Raw genomic sequence first — 14,838 nt, forward strand, 5'->3', positions numbered from 1 at the left:
CTGATGAGTCAGGCATAACTCAAGTCACTGTTTGCACGGCCTGTTTTTGTCTAAACAGAAGTTCACGTGTAATGATGTCAGGATGTTTTGTCTTTCTGAGCTCAATCAATTGTTCAATAAGTGGAAAAAACCTGATCACAATTCTAAGTCAAGGCTCTATTCCAGGGATCACCAACTCCGGACCTCTTGAGCCAGTGTCCTGCAGGTTTTCAGTATGTCCATACTGCAGCACACCTGACTCAAATAATGGGTCGTTAAGAGGCTGGTGTAGACCTTGACTATTGACTATTTCATTTGAACCAGGTGTGTTGTAGCAGGGATGCAGTGAAAACCTGCAGGACACTGGCTCAAGAGGTCCGGAGTTGGTGATCCCTGCTCTATTCACTCAAAATTCTCCCTTTTTTCTACTCCCACACACACTACATAAAACTCTGACATGAAAGGGTTTCATGACTTTTTAAGTAAAAGCTGCACTTTACTGAATCTATTTTTATGGCCTTCACCATAGCAGCATTGTGCTGCTTCACTTCCCCTGGTCAGAGCAGCCAGCATGAGACAGAGCTCCAAAAGCAACGTTGGCATGGAGGGGAAAACCAGGAAGCCCAGCCCCCAAATGCCCTTAACAAACTCAGTAGTGCAGAGTCCATCTCCAAAAATAAAAAACCAAATGAAAGAGGGTCTGAAAATAGCCCAGTAGTTGGGGTCCACATGCATTAGCACCACAATGATGATACTCCTAAAAACACACCTGCTTTTATATGTGGAAGGCCAGATGAGAAAAGAGGGGGTTGCTTATGGAGGAAATGAAACATCTTTCCAGTATAATTTTAAATTAAGTTGAAACAAAGAACAGCCAAAGGGGTACATAAAACATTTACACAAAAAAAAAGGTGTTTAAAATCTCCATTACAATGACAATATAGCCAAAGACAGGAGAAACGAAAGAGGACGAACAGCTAGGTTGCCATGGCGTCCCAACATTCCTCTCTCAGAGAACATGTATATTTTGTGATCACAAGAAAAATAATCTGCAGGAGGAATTTTATTTTGAGAGCCGCCCTGTAGACCAGAGGCTTAGAGCGGGTCAGACAGAAGTGTGTGAGAGTGAGTGTGAGAATGTAGAAATTCTTTGTACAGTTGAGGCATAAGAGTAAAAAAAAAAAAAAAAAAAAAAAAAAAAAAAAAAACAACAAAAAAACTCACATATCACCCAATAGACCATTTTCAAAGGAAGTGCATGTAAGGATCCAACACTACGCTGCTAAAGCCATGCATGATCACATGAACAAAGATTCCCACCAACACACACGACACAACTACTTCTGCTACTTCTCTCCCACTCTATAAACTACTTTCACTTTGGCTCTTCTTCTGATACAAAGACACAAGGATAGGACAGCTCTGCTCCAATTTTTGGTTTTGTTAGTTGCTTCTTTCTTTTTTTCTTTAAAGGGAATCTCCAATTCCTCTCTTCCTACTACGATCAAAACACAAATGAGATAAGACACATCGAAGACAAGGCAGCACGTGCAGTTCATGTTGCTTTACCCACAATCAGCAGCAAGTATGAGAACAAATGATTATCAAATATCCCTTTGAAACATACGAGCTGTACTCAGATTTCTCAATTCCTGAGAAAAACTGATTTTAAGACTGAAAAAAAACAGATTTCAGCACTGCGGCACAAATGACCCGTTCAGTAAGACTTAAACAGAATAAAAGTTTTCATAAATAAAGCTATAAACTATCGTCTATGACCCCACAATGAACTGGACCTCTGCTGAACGCTGGAGCAGTACCACGACGAACAAAGACCTGCCAACCACTGTCACAGCAGTCATCCGACTGAAAATAACAGACTAAAGGATCATAAATTCTCAGAGGGGGGCGGTGGTAACTGTAAAGCCATGGAAGAAAGGTTAAAAGATACATATTACAGGTCTCAGCACATAAACGCCTATTAAATTGCCATGATGGTACCCAAACCATACAACCTCTGCTGCTGGGTGAAGGACTATGGTTCAACATGTAGCCTTTTATGGATGTTATTGAGGTTACAGACTTGCTGGCGGAGGGGTGGACTGGTTATACATCTGTGTGTCGGCATGTCAGTGGCATGAGATGGTGTTTTCATAACTCTAAAACAAGTTGGGTGTGATTTAGCTTTGGCTCTGTTCAAGGGAGGTTTGTGTAATCTGTGTCATCTTCCTCCACCACCATCATGGGACGGATAGGAAGTAGAGCATGATGTTCACCTTTCGTCCCCACCCGGGATTGCTTGTCTGGCTGCTCGGCCAGAGCTCTAGGAGGAGGAACACATCTTGAACCAGACTGGAATGATTCCTGAAATATGCCAAATATGCTCCTGACCCCCCCCCCCTCTTCCTGAAGATGTAGGCCTGTTCCCTTGCCCACCCTCCTTCCCTCCTCATCTCCCAACCCATAGAATTCCTGCACTCTGCATGGCACCAGACTTAAAATCACAGATGACCCACTCACACAGAAAATGTTAACAACATTAATAACACAAGTTTCCACCCAGCTGACCCAGACATGCCTTTTAAGGGTAAGTAGTTCAGATTTCTCTTTTCATTAACTTCCAAAAATACTCCTGGACCAGGCTGGACAAGGGCAGGGGTGGGGGAGGAAAGAGGGGAAGGGGGTCTCTTCTAAGGTAAAAGAGTTGGAGACAGTAAATGAGACAAGATAACAATCGCAAGGAGAGAGGGGAAATTTTGGCCAGTTAATGAAGACACCACCTAAAAAAATACAAGTGTGCCTGAAAAATTCACCAGTCTTCACTTTAGCTTTCCCCCTGTTTAAAACACCCCTGTCCCTTCCTCCTCTTTTTTCTTCCCACTACCTTTCTGCACCCCCTACGTGCTTTTGAAGGCTGTTTCCTTTGCACTTATTTCCCTTTTTTCTTCCAGGGTTGACATGGTAGCCATTTTTGACAAACCTGCAGGAACAAAACAGATGCACTGGGGAATTTCTGTAAAACAACTTCCTGGAGGCTGAAATGTCCAACAGGAACCCAAATCTCACACAGTTGGAAAAAAGTGACCAAAACAACACGACACCCTTCTGTTTCAGGACAACCTAAATGAAAGAGTGTACAACACGAACACAGTAGCACAGTGACCCACATTAGTAGTCAACGTGGTCCAAACTCCAGCCATGTGACGCAGCTGGCCTGGCCAAGCAACTGATTAGACATTAGAGAACTTATCACCTGCAGTTATCAGGATACATCTAACACCCACAAAAACATTTTTGGCCAAATAAGCTGTGAGAGAAAGATCCCTCTTGACATAAGGAAGAAGCTACTATCCAACTGTATGTGCTAAAGTACATAAACTTGAGCATATAAGCACCATTGCAATGAGGTTGCACTAACTGGAGAGGAGACTTTAAAAGACGACTTACAGTGGAAATTTTTGGATGTCATGTTTAAAGATTAAACCCACAGCTTTATAATTAGCAGTACAAAAGATTAGAAAACAACAGAACTAGAGGGCAGTGTTAAAAATGCCAAACATTTTAGGATCATCATCAAATTAATCCATTAGTGATAAATTACATTCTAGTGGAGCATATTTGGGCTCAATCCTTTCACATATTTGTACGTTCTTGTGTGATTAAAATGAAGCACAAATTATTTTTCGCCCCTCTGTTACGTCCCATATTTTAAGAACCTGGACAAGGTCATCAGCATGGCAGCTGCCTGGTTTTTAGGAATGTGTGTTTATTAATTCACATTCCTGAAACATGGAAGATAATTCCTGCAGAGCAGTGATGGAGGAGTCATCTGTTAGATTCCACTTGACTTTGTGCCCTAGAAGTTTTCAAACTCTTCATAAACAATGCCAAGCATTGTATTCATCATCAAGACAAAGCTGATAATATCCACACCTTAATAACACAGAGGAATTCATTTTTTTATGGATAGCATGGTTATCTCAGGTAACGGCAGCGCTGCATTGAGCAATGGGGATTTTCTTCTTCCAAGTAAATAGAAATATGTCAATGTCAAGAGTTTCAGTAGAAGTTTCAGAGAAATCCAGATGCTTCTCAGTTCTCAGTAGCAAAGCGCTCTAATACTTCCATAATATTCATTCATTTTCTACATCGCTTATTTCACTTCAGTCTATTGGAGACTTCCATAATATATTAACCTTAATTTTCAATAAATGTGCACAACTGATCATTTTACAACAGCCTAATTCAGAAATACAATTCCAAATTCATAACCATCAGCTAACATAACATGTTTGATAAGAACATGGTAACCTAATAAAATCTTTTACAGGTCAGTAAGTACAACACGTCAGCTTGGAATCTGATTAAATGGCAGAGTTGCGTAATTTTATAATGCAGCTGCATAAAGAGGCAGTTTAGCACCCTTTAGGATACTAATGATGAGGATTCATTCACACTTACATGCATGCAGAAGAGGCCATATGAAGAGAATCCATTCTCGCCTTGACATGGCAGAAAGAGTGAGAGCTCACATCAGTGTGTGGGTGTCAGTGTATGTGTTAATAGAAGCTAGAGTGAGCTGTGTGAAAGCTTGGAGCTAAAATGTACTGTTAGCTACAGCTCGATGAGCGAATGACACTCAGTTTGTCTAGTATCTGACGACAGATCTACGTGGATGGGAACAGCACAGAGAAGAAATACCCGCATACACACAGATTCACAAAAAGACGCTACACAGAGTTCATCTAGTTTGAACTCCATCTGCAGTCACTGCCCTGTTACTCAGCCACAGTTGTTAAAGCTGGAAAGAAGACGGGAGGAAGAAAAAAAATGAAGAAAAAGGAAATCTTTAGAGGAGATGGTTGATGTTTTTATTTCTGTCAAATAGCTGAAAGTGTGAAAACTGAAAACAAGAAATATTACAAACGCCTTTGCTTGACAAGTTCATTTATATGCAAATGGTTGGTTATTAATTTTCTTTTGATTACATAATTGTTTACTTTAATACAGACCAACAAATAACTACATTTGCAGACATGCGTGCACATGAGCAGCTGACATACATGCTTCTACCTCTGAAGCTGCAGTACATGTATTTCCACAACCAATTTATTTGCTGCATCCTCTCAAACAACTAAATTTAATCAGGTTATAAAGTATCCAAATCAGTCAAAAACGTCTGCAAACTTTCCCAGAGCTCAAACTGATCACTTGAAATAGATTTTATTTAATCCACCAAATGTCCACAACTTGAGATGTTCAGTTTGCAATCACACTGCACAGAGAAAATTCTCAGAAAAGAAACACAGATACTTGACAGATATTTGAACATTTTGCTTCAAAACTAACAGAAATTATTCATCAGCTGTCAAACTATTTGCAGGCTGATTTTCTCACTTACACTCCAGAGACACAAAATGTACACGTGGAGTCTCACAGTGGCGTTTTTGTGGAATTAAACCATCTCCCTGCCCCATTGCACAGACAGCAGCTCCAGCTGGCCTGCGTACTGTCAACAGCAGCCTCTGTCCAGGATACTGAGCACTTTATTGCATTATCATAAAAAGCACACACTCATAAAGGATATACACTCACAGGCTCTGCGTGGGCTTTGTATAAAGCTTTATGGGAGACATCACGATTTATCTGTGCTATTTCAAGAAGGCCCAAGTTTGTAACGCCTGCAACATCCTTCTGCATCTTCCGCTGCTCTATTCCTGGGTAAACCGATAACCAAGGCTAAAAGCAAAAGTCTGAAGATAATAATAACACCAACGCCATCCAGCTCTAAATCTATCCGAGCTATCCATTACAGCTTATTAGGATGTGTAGGTTATGCTGCACATGACACTTGTATCCATTTAGTGTGGCTGCTGACTTCACTTTTTCCACTCATATCTTCGAGAAACAACTTCCTGAATCATTCTGAATTACCATATGTCATTGCTGGTTAAACTTAAATACTTCACTTGTCACATTTGGGTTCAGTTTAATAAATGTACAATTTTACTTTGGGCAATTTATATTTCCCCCATTTGCTGATACAACTATAGCCATTCTTATTAAAAATACACACACACCTGTAATACATGATGTTTGTACCCCTGTCCTGCAATTCCATATTAACATGTAACTGTCCCACACTAACAGGAGGGTCTGTGCAGAATGGCATTTACATTACCACTGACAGGCTGGGTTTGGCATTTTCAGTGGTTTGATTCTCCCAGGCAGAAAACCTCAATATTTTCATTTAATCCCCAGAGCAGTCATTTAGCCACTCTGTAATCCCCAGGTCCAGTGCTTATTCTGATAATTACCCTTATAGGACACGCATAATGATTAGTTTTTGGTTTCACCCAAAGCAGGGCAGGCAGTTTCATAAGGCGGTCGCATCATTTTGCAGGATGGAAAACCAATCACGCATGGAAAAGCCCAGGTTGTAAAAGAGAAGAAAGAAGTATGATTATTACTTTTCATGGCAGTTGACATCTTCTGGACAGGACGTCATGCAAACTGTAACTTTCACATCTTGGCATTAAAGCTCCTTTGACGTTGTATAACAGGTGTGCCGGAGCATTCTTGCTGTGTCAACATTAACAATTATCATCATGCTGTGGAATCAAACTCAAGGAACAAAAGAGCTTCGGCTTGGAATTATGCCTTACTGAGAGACAATCAAGTTGAACCTAACTTTAAGCATAATTTCCCAGAACTAGAAATGCATGGATGAAGCAGTAATCAGTGGAAACTTTGGCATCTCATTTTAGTGCTGATACTCCCATTTGATTTTCCCTGTGCATTTCTCCCAGCTGACACCACAAACAGCAGAAATTCCCTCCATATGCAGTGTAATGCCGTTCAAAACAGCAAAGGAAAGCCTTTTCTAACATCTCCCACCATGACGAACTCCCATGGAAGTGCTTGTGTCCAGGTCAGGAGGAAAGTAGGTTCACAGCAGAACAGGCTGGCAGCTCCAGCTGGCATAATCTACAAGCTGGCTGGGAAAGTGAGCCTTACTGGAAAGCCATCAAGGATTTTTTTTCCCCCTTCTTCTTCTTTGTCTCCTTCACGTCTGAAACAGGTCAAGGCAGGTCCCCTCCATCTCCTTCCCTCCCTGTGCCGCTCTTTACGAGCCCCACCTGGCAGATTAGTGCTCTACCACTACAACCACCTTTTCTGCAGCTTACACACACACACATTGCTGCTCTGGAGAGGACGTACAGGGCACATACTGTTCAAACTATGCCACTTTGTTTTCATATGAGCACACGAAGCAGGACACATTCCACCACATGGGAGAAAACAAACAGATACTCAAACAAGGATGTGTTACAGCAACGGTAATTTAACAGGATACTAACTTTTTTTCTTATAGAATAACAAAATAACTATACTTTTGTTAATGAAGTGCATGAAACTCAGCAAAATAACTCATTTGTATTTAATCTACTGCCAAGAAACAGTCAAAAGCTGAAAAATCACCATGCTAAGTCAACTTTGATTTTGCAAATATGCAGCGAAGAATTTCTTGAAAATATAAAAAGAACTGATTTTGTGTTCAAATTTCCACACAAAGATTTCAGGCTAACATCTGTTTATGTTACATGAAGGGGTCCATCATTCAAAGACCAAAACCTAGAGACAAATTAGCCTCTTCTAGCAGACTCCAAATTGATTTCTTAATAAGAAACTTGCCAAAAAAAAGAGACCCAAACTAACAACAGGGGTTGAGATCTCACCTGTGTAGCATTTATAGAGGTCTGTGTAACTTTTTCCATTTACCAGAATTAAAATATCAGCACAGCCTGAGAAGATGCTGCCTTCCTGTCATAATAATGTATGAAGACCTGTAACCACTAACAAATGTCACGTCTCCATCATAACACAATATAGTATTTCAATAAAAATGCGTGAGTTAACAAGCTAAATATTTCTGGTGTCTTAAGAAGGAAAAAACGGGGTGAAACCAGTACAGGAAAGATACACCGAAACAGCAGAGAAAGATGATGTCCTTGCCGCACAGTGGCCAACACACGAGCTACATGAATGTCAAGAACACACACGCAGCCTACGCATCAAGTATTGCTGGTTTTAAGTGTATGTTTTTAACTATAGTATCAAATGCAACAGCCTGAACGCAAACGCTGACATTATAACACAAGCAGCAAATGAGCAACAATTATGCCGCAACATACTTGTAACCTTGTAACTGCTACGTCTTCACAAAATACTCCTCGACACATTTTAACCACCTGAGGTTTTCTCCGCAGACCTGGACGCTTCCTTTTGGTGAGCAGAGAAGGAAGATGGAAAGGACGAAGACGAGAAGGAGGGTTGGAAAAACTTGCCGCAGTTCAGACTTCTGCAGTCCCAACTGGTTGGGTCCAACTCAGGAAGCCGCTGTCTGACTCCCCAAGAACATTCCCGCCCAACTCCAAACATGCTCAAGTATAAGGAGCCACATTTACCTTAGCGACTCCACCGCAGGGTCAGAAAACAGCAGCGGTAAATCCGCAACTTGAAACGGGTCGGGCTCATGCGGACGGTGGGATTCGCTGCAGCCGAAGCGTCCGGGACAAGTTCATCCACATATTCTCAGACAAAACCAGAGTTGGAGGCGACGGGGGGGGGGGGTTTTTTTTTCTGCCGTTACCTCAAACCCTTTCGTTGGTCCTTTCCTCTCGGATATTCCCCTCCCTGGTCCGTTTGAGATCAAACCATCACATTCCACCGCGTCCTTAACAATGAAAAAAGGTGGGCTTTCCTTTTCTGCTGCCGGAGGACACACCCCTCGGGATGACTCTACCCGGTTTGACCGCAAAGAGAACGCCCTTCCCGGCTGCAAGGTCCCGCCCCTCTCTCCCACTGAACTTCACGCAAGCGTGGCTAGTGTGGAGAAAAGAATACAAGCAAATTTTCAAGACTTCCTATTAATTAATTCTCTTTCTCTCAAACAACATTGTAACTTTAATTCCCCATGTGAATTTTCACGAAAATATTACTTATTTTTCATACGATGATGAACATGGCCAAAAGTAAAACTTTTGTTATGAACATCTAAAAAAACTACATAGGGTAGTACTACAAAAACTCTCTGACCATATGCTTCCTTAAACCTAAAAATGCTAGAATTAATAATGCAAAATTTTAATTTGAATAAAGTTTTCTACAGTTATTTGTTGCAGAATAGCTCTTACACAGCTGGAAAAAGTGCAAAATATGTTTACAATGAGTTCAAAAGATTAAAAACAAAATCTCATTGTATTGCTGTGGCATATACAGGAAAATTTTAATGAAATGTGGCCAAGATAAGACAGAAAATAGTGTGCAGTTGCCGACCAATATCACAAACTGCATTGTCCAGCAGGATGATTTTTAACCTTGATTAGAATTAGTGTGTGGAAAAACAGTGATCACATGGGTGTCTGGACAAAGAGCTAATTTGTATAACAAATACCAAAAAAGTCCTTTATCTCACATACAAAACAAGGTCTTTAGGTATACCGCATATTGCAGAAAAAAAAAAAAAACACACAGAAAGACCAATGATCAACCAAACAACATAAGGAAGGAAAACTATTGTTGGTCCAGTTAAAATCCAATAGGTAAAAAACTCAAGAAGCAAAAATGAATTTGTTGTATTGAAATTGAATAAATATTGTTGTGGTGAACACTTTTATCCGTGATAATTGTTTAGGGAAAATCAGGTATCATGACAGCCCACAGTGACACTGGATTTACATCCAAAAGATCTGTTCTGTGTTGATTGCTTTGTCAGGGAGAATGATGCTGGAGAGGGTCATTCAGCATCTTGAACATATGCTACATCATCTCAGAATCTATCCCCTGAATCAAAACTCAGAACTACTCAAAGCCCTCCACACACAAACATGGACCACTTTGCTACATCACATCATGTTATCACTCTACTATCCCTGCACATTTGGGATGTGTATATTTAATCCTGAGCTTTAATCAAGATGCTGTTGCCCTCAGTAATTTTGCGTAATACTGAAACTAAGGTGTTTCCTCTTTCGTTGCGCCATGATTAAGGTGGGGCAGTAAATCCCCTGTTGGTGTTTTTATATCCTTTTAGATATGTAACAGTGGAATTTTTTCAGTTAGATACTAATATATGTCCTTACTCCTATGCATGTGATAACAACAACAAAATCTCATTTTCTTCTGCTACCTTTACAGTGGAACAAATAGTTTGAGTCCTGTGGTTGAGCCTTTGTTTTCCATATTTAACATACCTCTCTTTCAAAAGGACATACCCTTCTGTTCATATCATTTGATAATCATAAAGGGCTCAATGAGGTATAAATAATGCTGTCACCATCTTCAGATGGGGAAAGATACCAAAGATACCAGGTAATCAAAGAGAAATTAAATCCTCTCAGAGGCAGCTGCAAGTCAGAGGCATAACCAGGCATGCCCAGACACTGAATACCACAGCAGCACAAGCCAAGCACAGGTGTATGAGAATATGCATGAGTATCTATAAATTTCTGAATATGTTTTATTTGAGTCTAGTCTGTTCCCTTTTTTTCTTCTTGCAAGTTTCACTGAAAGCTACACTGAAACAACCTAAGAATCAAGGTACAAATAATCCATCAAGGCAGCAGAAACAGTGATATGACAAATATGTAAAAGCAGGTAAAGAAAACGTCTATTTCATGGATGTATAACAGCTGTGTTTCATCCATCTTGAGAGGTTTGGCTCATGTACGGACAAGTTTCTGTCATTTTGGGAATTTGCCTGAATACATCAAATGATATAAATGTGAATGCGTTACACAGACTGCACTCTTCTGCAGAAGGTTAGGGGTTATAGCGAATGTAATCTACTGCGGCACGCAGACCAGCTGATTCAGGAAGAGCAGGTTTCTGGCCAACATCCTTCCTAATCACAAACATCCTTCACCAGCCGGGATCTTGTTTGTTCCAGTAAGAAGCTGTTGATGAAGAGGATTGGTTTGAACTTTTGGGTATTTTATCTTATCCAGAGTGACTTGCAGTAGCTGCAGCAGCAGATAATCTCTAATAATCATGTATTTATCCCCCAAATTACAAGCAGTAGCAGGCCTTGGGTCACCAGTCACCTGGTATTTTTTACTTTAACTACACAATGAACATGTTAGATATTAAATGAGACCAACGCAGAAGGATTTTATGCCACAATATGGCTTATGCTGGAGCTCTCCTACTTTATGCCCTGTCCACAGCAGGGATAAGGATTAACGTGCATAATTCACTGTCCTCACAGAGTGGGTTATGGCTAGTATTTAAACAGATGTAACTCTAGTGGATCAAAATGTGGGGCAGCTTGTCATGTCAGGAAGCATGCGCTTATCGAATGCCATCAGGCGGTCGCTGTGTTTTCAAGGGAACAATTTTAAAGACAGCGTTTTATAATACTGTCATGTGAATCTTGCTTGCTTAGACAGTCTTTTCCAATTAAACCAACAATAACTGACTTCCACCAACTTATGAACCTCTGATATTTGAGGTTGTTATGGCTTAATTTGGAAATACACAGAATGTCCCATGAGACAGAGAGAGAGAGAAATCCAAATCCTTTGAAAGTCTTGACTTACTGTCAGGTCCTATATCATCTTGAAGTACAGATGCCTTTGCCTGTCTAGTTCACCCTCCCATGGCCCTCTCGTTCTCACTGCAGGGGGACATTCCTCAATCCTCAGCCTCTGGCATGCAGTAAATCTGCCTGAGAGAGACCTACACTTCTGTAGTCTGCCAAGAACCCTCTGCCAGGCTCTTGGCAGACTATTTCTCAATTCTCAACCTCTTATTTTCTTTCTGCCCTCCTGAAGTGGCCTGAACATAGAGCCTTCCTGTGTAAAATATCCTACTTGGGCGTTTCATGTCTACTGCCTGACACAAAATAACACGCCTCAAGGTCAAGCTGAGGTGAAGGTACAAGTGTAAAGGTGTTAATGGGACAAGAAGAGCTCCACTTAGGCAGCTCACTCCCTTCCTGTGTCCCTCCATCATCACCCTGACATCTGACTAACCAGCTCTTCCCATCTTAAAAAAAGAAAAAGAAAACTATGAAGCTCCTGGCAGCATTCCCTGTTTCTGTTTTGGCTCTGCACACCTGGACTCCAAGTACAGCCACTCTGTATGAGGGAAGATTCCTTGGATTGACCTGAGCAGCAGTGCAGAACATCAGTGATCACCTGCATGAACCTGTATCTGATTATACTTTCTTTTCTTTTTTTTCTTTTGGTGGGTGGGGCAATAGAAGATATTCTACCCTGCAGAAAGGAGTAAAGGTTTGTAGCCAGAAGCCAGGCAATAATATACAGTCTATAAAGAAATTTGTCAACTGTATTACCCAGAATCCAAACGACTTAATATTCACCACAAAACATCTAAAGCTGAATAACCTCAGATTAGTAAGAATATAACTTATAGCTAACCAGAGTTCTTCCATTAGTTGTCAATGTAAACCAAGCTTAAAACGGCCTCATTCATAGATATAAATCATGGAAAATCATCAAGTTAAACAAATATTGAAACGCAGTCAATGCAGACATTTAATCACTCATTTGCCTTTATTTTTGTCTCATAATGGATCATAACAGTTGATTTGCTTTAGTGCCATGAGGCCTACAGGGTTTACAGCAAAGACTGATTTTACTCTCATGTTTATTTGATCAACTCTGGGTTATTACTTCAAGCAGCAACCATTAAAGTTTACCTCAAAGATAAGAAACTAGGAAACCACTTGCCAAGCTCCTCAAAACTCCAGCTCATCTTCATCCCCAAAGCATCAAATGAATGAATAAACACAATGAATCCTTTCTTAAGTACTTGAGAAAGATATATCTTTGTCCAACTAAATAATTTATTAATGTCTTCTCTGTACAAAAACACAACTAAAGACTTCCCACTCACACAGTACATGTTGGTGAACCTTGGTGTTAAGGCTAAGCTCACAAATGGTAAAATCTACCCACCAGACAGCCCCTGTCTTTGTACAAAGCCAAGCTAAGTGTTAGTAGATAACAGCAGAAATATGGCAGTGGTCAAAACAATTAGGAACTTGTGTTTAAAATACCTCTATAAAATATTATTCCCATTAAATGAATGCATTTTAACAGTGTTATCATTGAATAGTTGCTGGTACTTTACTATACTGACAGTGTGTATATCGGTTCTGTTAGCATGTACTGGGGTCCCAGATACACTGGAGCTGGCTAACAGTAGGTGAGTGGCAGGGTACACTTTGTACAATCAGAGTCCACAGTCACAGCAGCGGGTAATTAAAGTTGCCACTTAACCGGTCCTACATGTCTTTTGAGTGTGGGAGGAAACCAGAGCCCCCATAGGAAACCCACACAGGCACCTGGGGCAACATGCAAACCCACACAGAAAGGCCCACGCAGGATGATGTACACGGCACGTTCAAATACAGCACATATCCAGTGCCGTACTTTGAACCAAACCACATTTTACATAAGCTGCTCTCCTTTTCATGACCAAGACAAATCTCAGTGACTAACTGAGGAATGTTTTGAATCCACACCCAAACCATGAGTTGCATGTGAAAGATTTTTACAGGGAAGGCCTGCATACCCAGCAATGGCGCAGCACGTCTGGGAGTCGTGCAGGGCACACAACCACCAAAACGCTCTGCTGTCTTGTTCCACTGCCAAGCCATAATAACAGCAATAAGGTTGGGGAGGCTCGTTAACCTTAATCCCAGAATTATACTGTGGCACCAGGGAGAGGAGGACGTGTTGTGTTGCGAGGTTGTACATAGGAGCTGGAATTAAACATTTACCACAGAGGGGGGAAAGGATGTTGCTGCTTTAGAGAGTGAGAGTGGTGGTTCATGCAGTTCACCCAAATAGAATTATACAGTCTGGCTAAAATCACTTGAAAATACAGGATAATGTCGTTTTATTAGTTCATTCCTTTTTATTAGTCTCTACCTCCCTCATGTGGTTAAAAAGCATCATTACACATCCACATGGTTCTCATCCAACAGGTCTTTTTTTAAAATCTCCTGACAGAAATAGTCATGGAGATTTAATCTGAATGGTGCGATAAGAACAAAAGATATGAAAGAAGGTTAAAGATAAATCAACAAGAACAGCAATCATCAAATCAAATAATATTTTATTTACAAAACACTTCTCATACAAAAAGCAGCACAAAGTACTTTACATAAAAAATGGCACAAGTTTTCACACACGCAAACATAAAAACACACACCTGATCATAAATTCTCTCAAATGCACTCACATGCAACATGCACACATCCCCCACCACCATAACCACTCACACCCCCATCCTATTTTGACTCTAACCTCTAGCGTCTGTCTCTTTAACTGTATATTAAGAAGGAAATGAACATTTGGCCTGATGCTGCTGTGAGGAAACAATATCGTGGGGATTTGTTCACACTGGAGCCAGCCCACTGTTGACCACAGAGGCTTCTGCCCAAGGAAACCGCCCAGATCATGGCAGGCCAGAGTCCACTACACAGCATTGCAGGACCCCCAAAGCCACCAAGACAAGGGACAAACAGACCAGGCAGGCATAGTCCCCGACATGAAGGATCCCCACGAGGAAAAACACTGGAGTTAAAAATGTTAAACAATAAGACCAAATAAAGACACAGCAATGAAAACACTTGCTGCTGCTGATGTTTTCTCATTGTTTCGAGTAACTCATATAAGTGAAACAACATTTCTCTCAGCCTGGACCACGTCCCCTCTGACATTTATTGTTTTAAGGCAAGAAAATATCAGTTCATGGACATGTTAATGTATAGATATCAGGAGAATAGCACAAAATGTTGGACCTTATGGACCATTTTTTGCCGTT

General features: G+C 40.8%; 1 protein-coding gene across 4 annotated transcripts in view; it reads right to left on the reverse strand.

The window, feature by feature from the left end:
- luzp1 (leucine zipper protein 1) overlaps positions 1-8,726 on the reverse strand; it is a 45,205-nt gene extending 36,479 nt beyond the window's left edge. For 2 of the 4 annotated variants that reach the window (XM_041971718.1, XM_041971715.1), the window contains exon 1: positions 8,448-8,726. The gene's annotated coding sequence lies outside the window, so the exon portion shown is untranslated. Of the gene's footprint in view, positions 1-8,231; positions 8,317-8,447 lie in introns of those variants that run through there. The other 2 variants (XM_041971716.1, XM_041971717.1) reach the window with 2 other exon arrangements.
- Between the last annotated feature and the right edge of the window lie 6,112 nt (positions 8,727-14,838).

The sequence above is a fragment of the Melanotaenia boesemani genome, chromosome 20 (assembly GCF_017639745.1).
Source record: "Melanotaenia boesemani isolate fMelBoe1 chromosome 20, fMelBoe1.pri, whole genome shotgun sequence".
Taxonomy (NCBI): Eukaryota; Metazoa; Chordata; class Actinopteri; order Atheriniformes; family Melanotaeniidae; genus Melanotaenia; species Melanotaenia boesemani.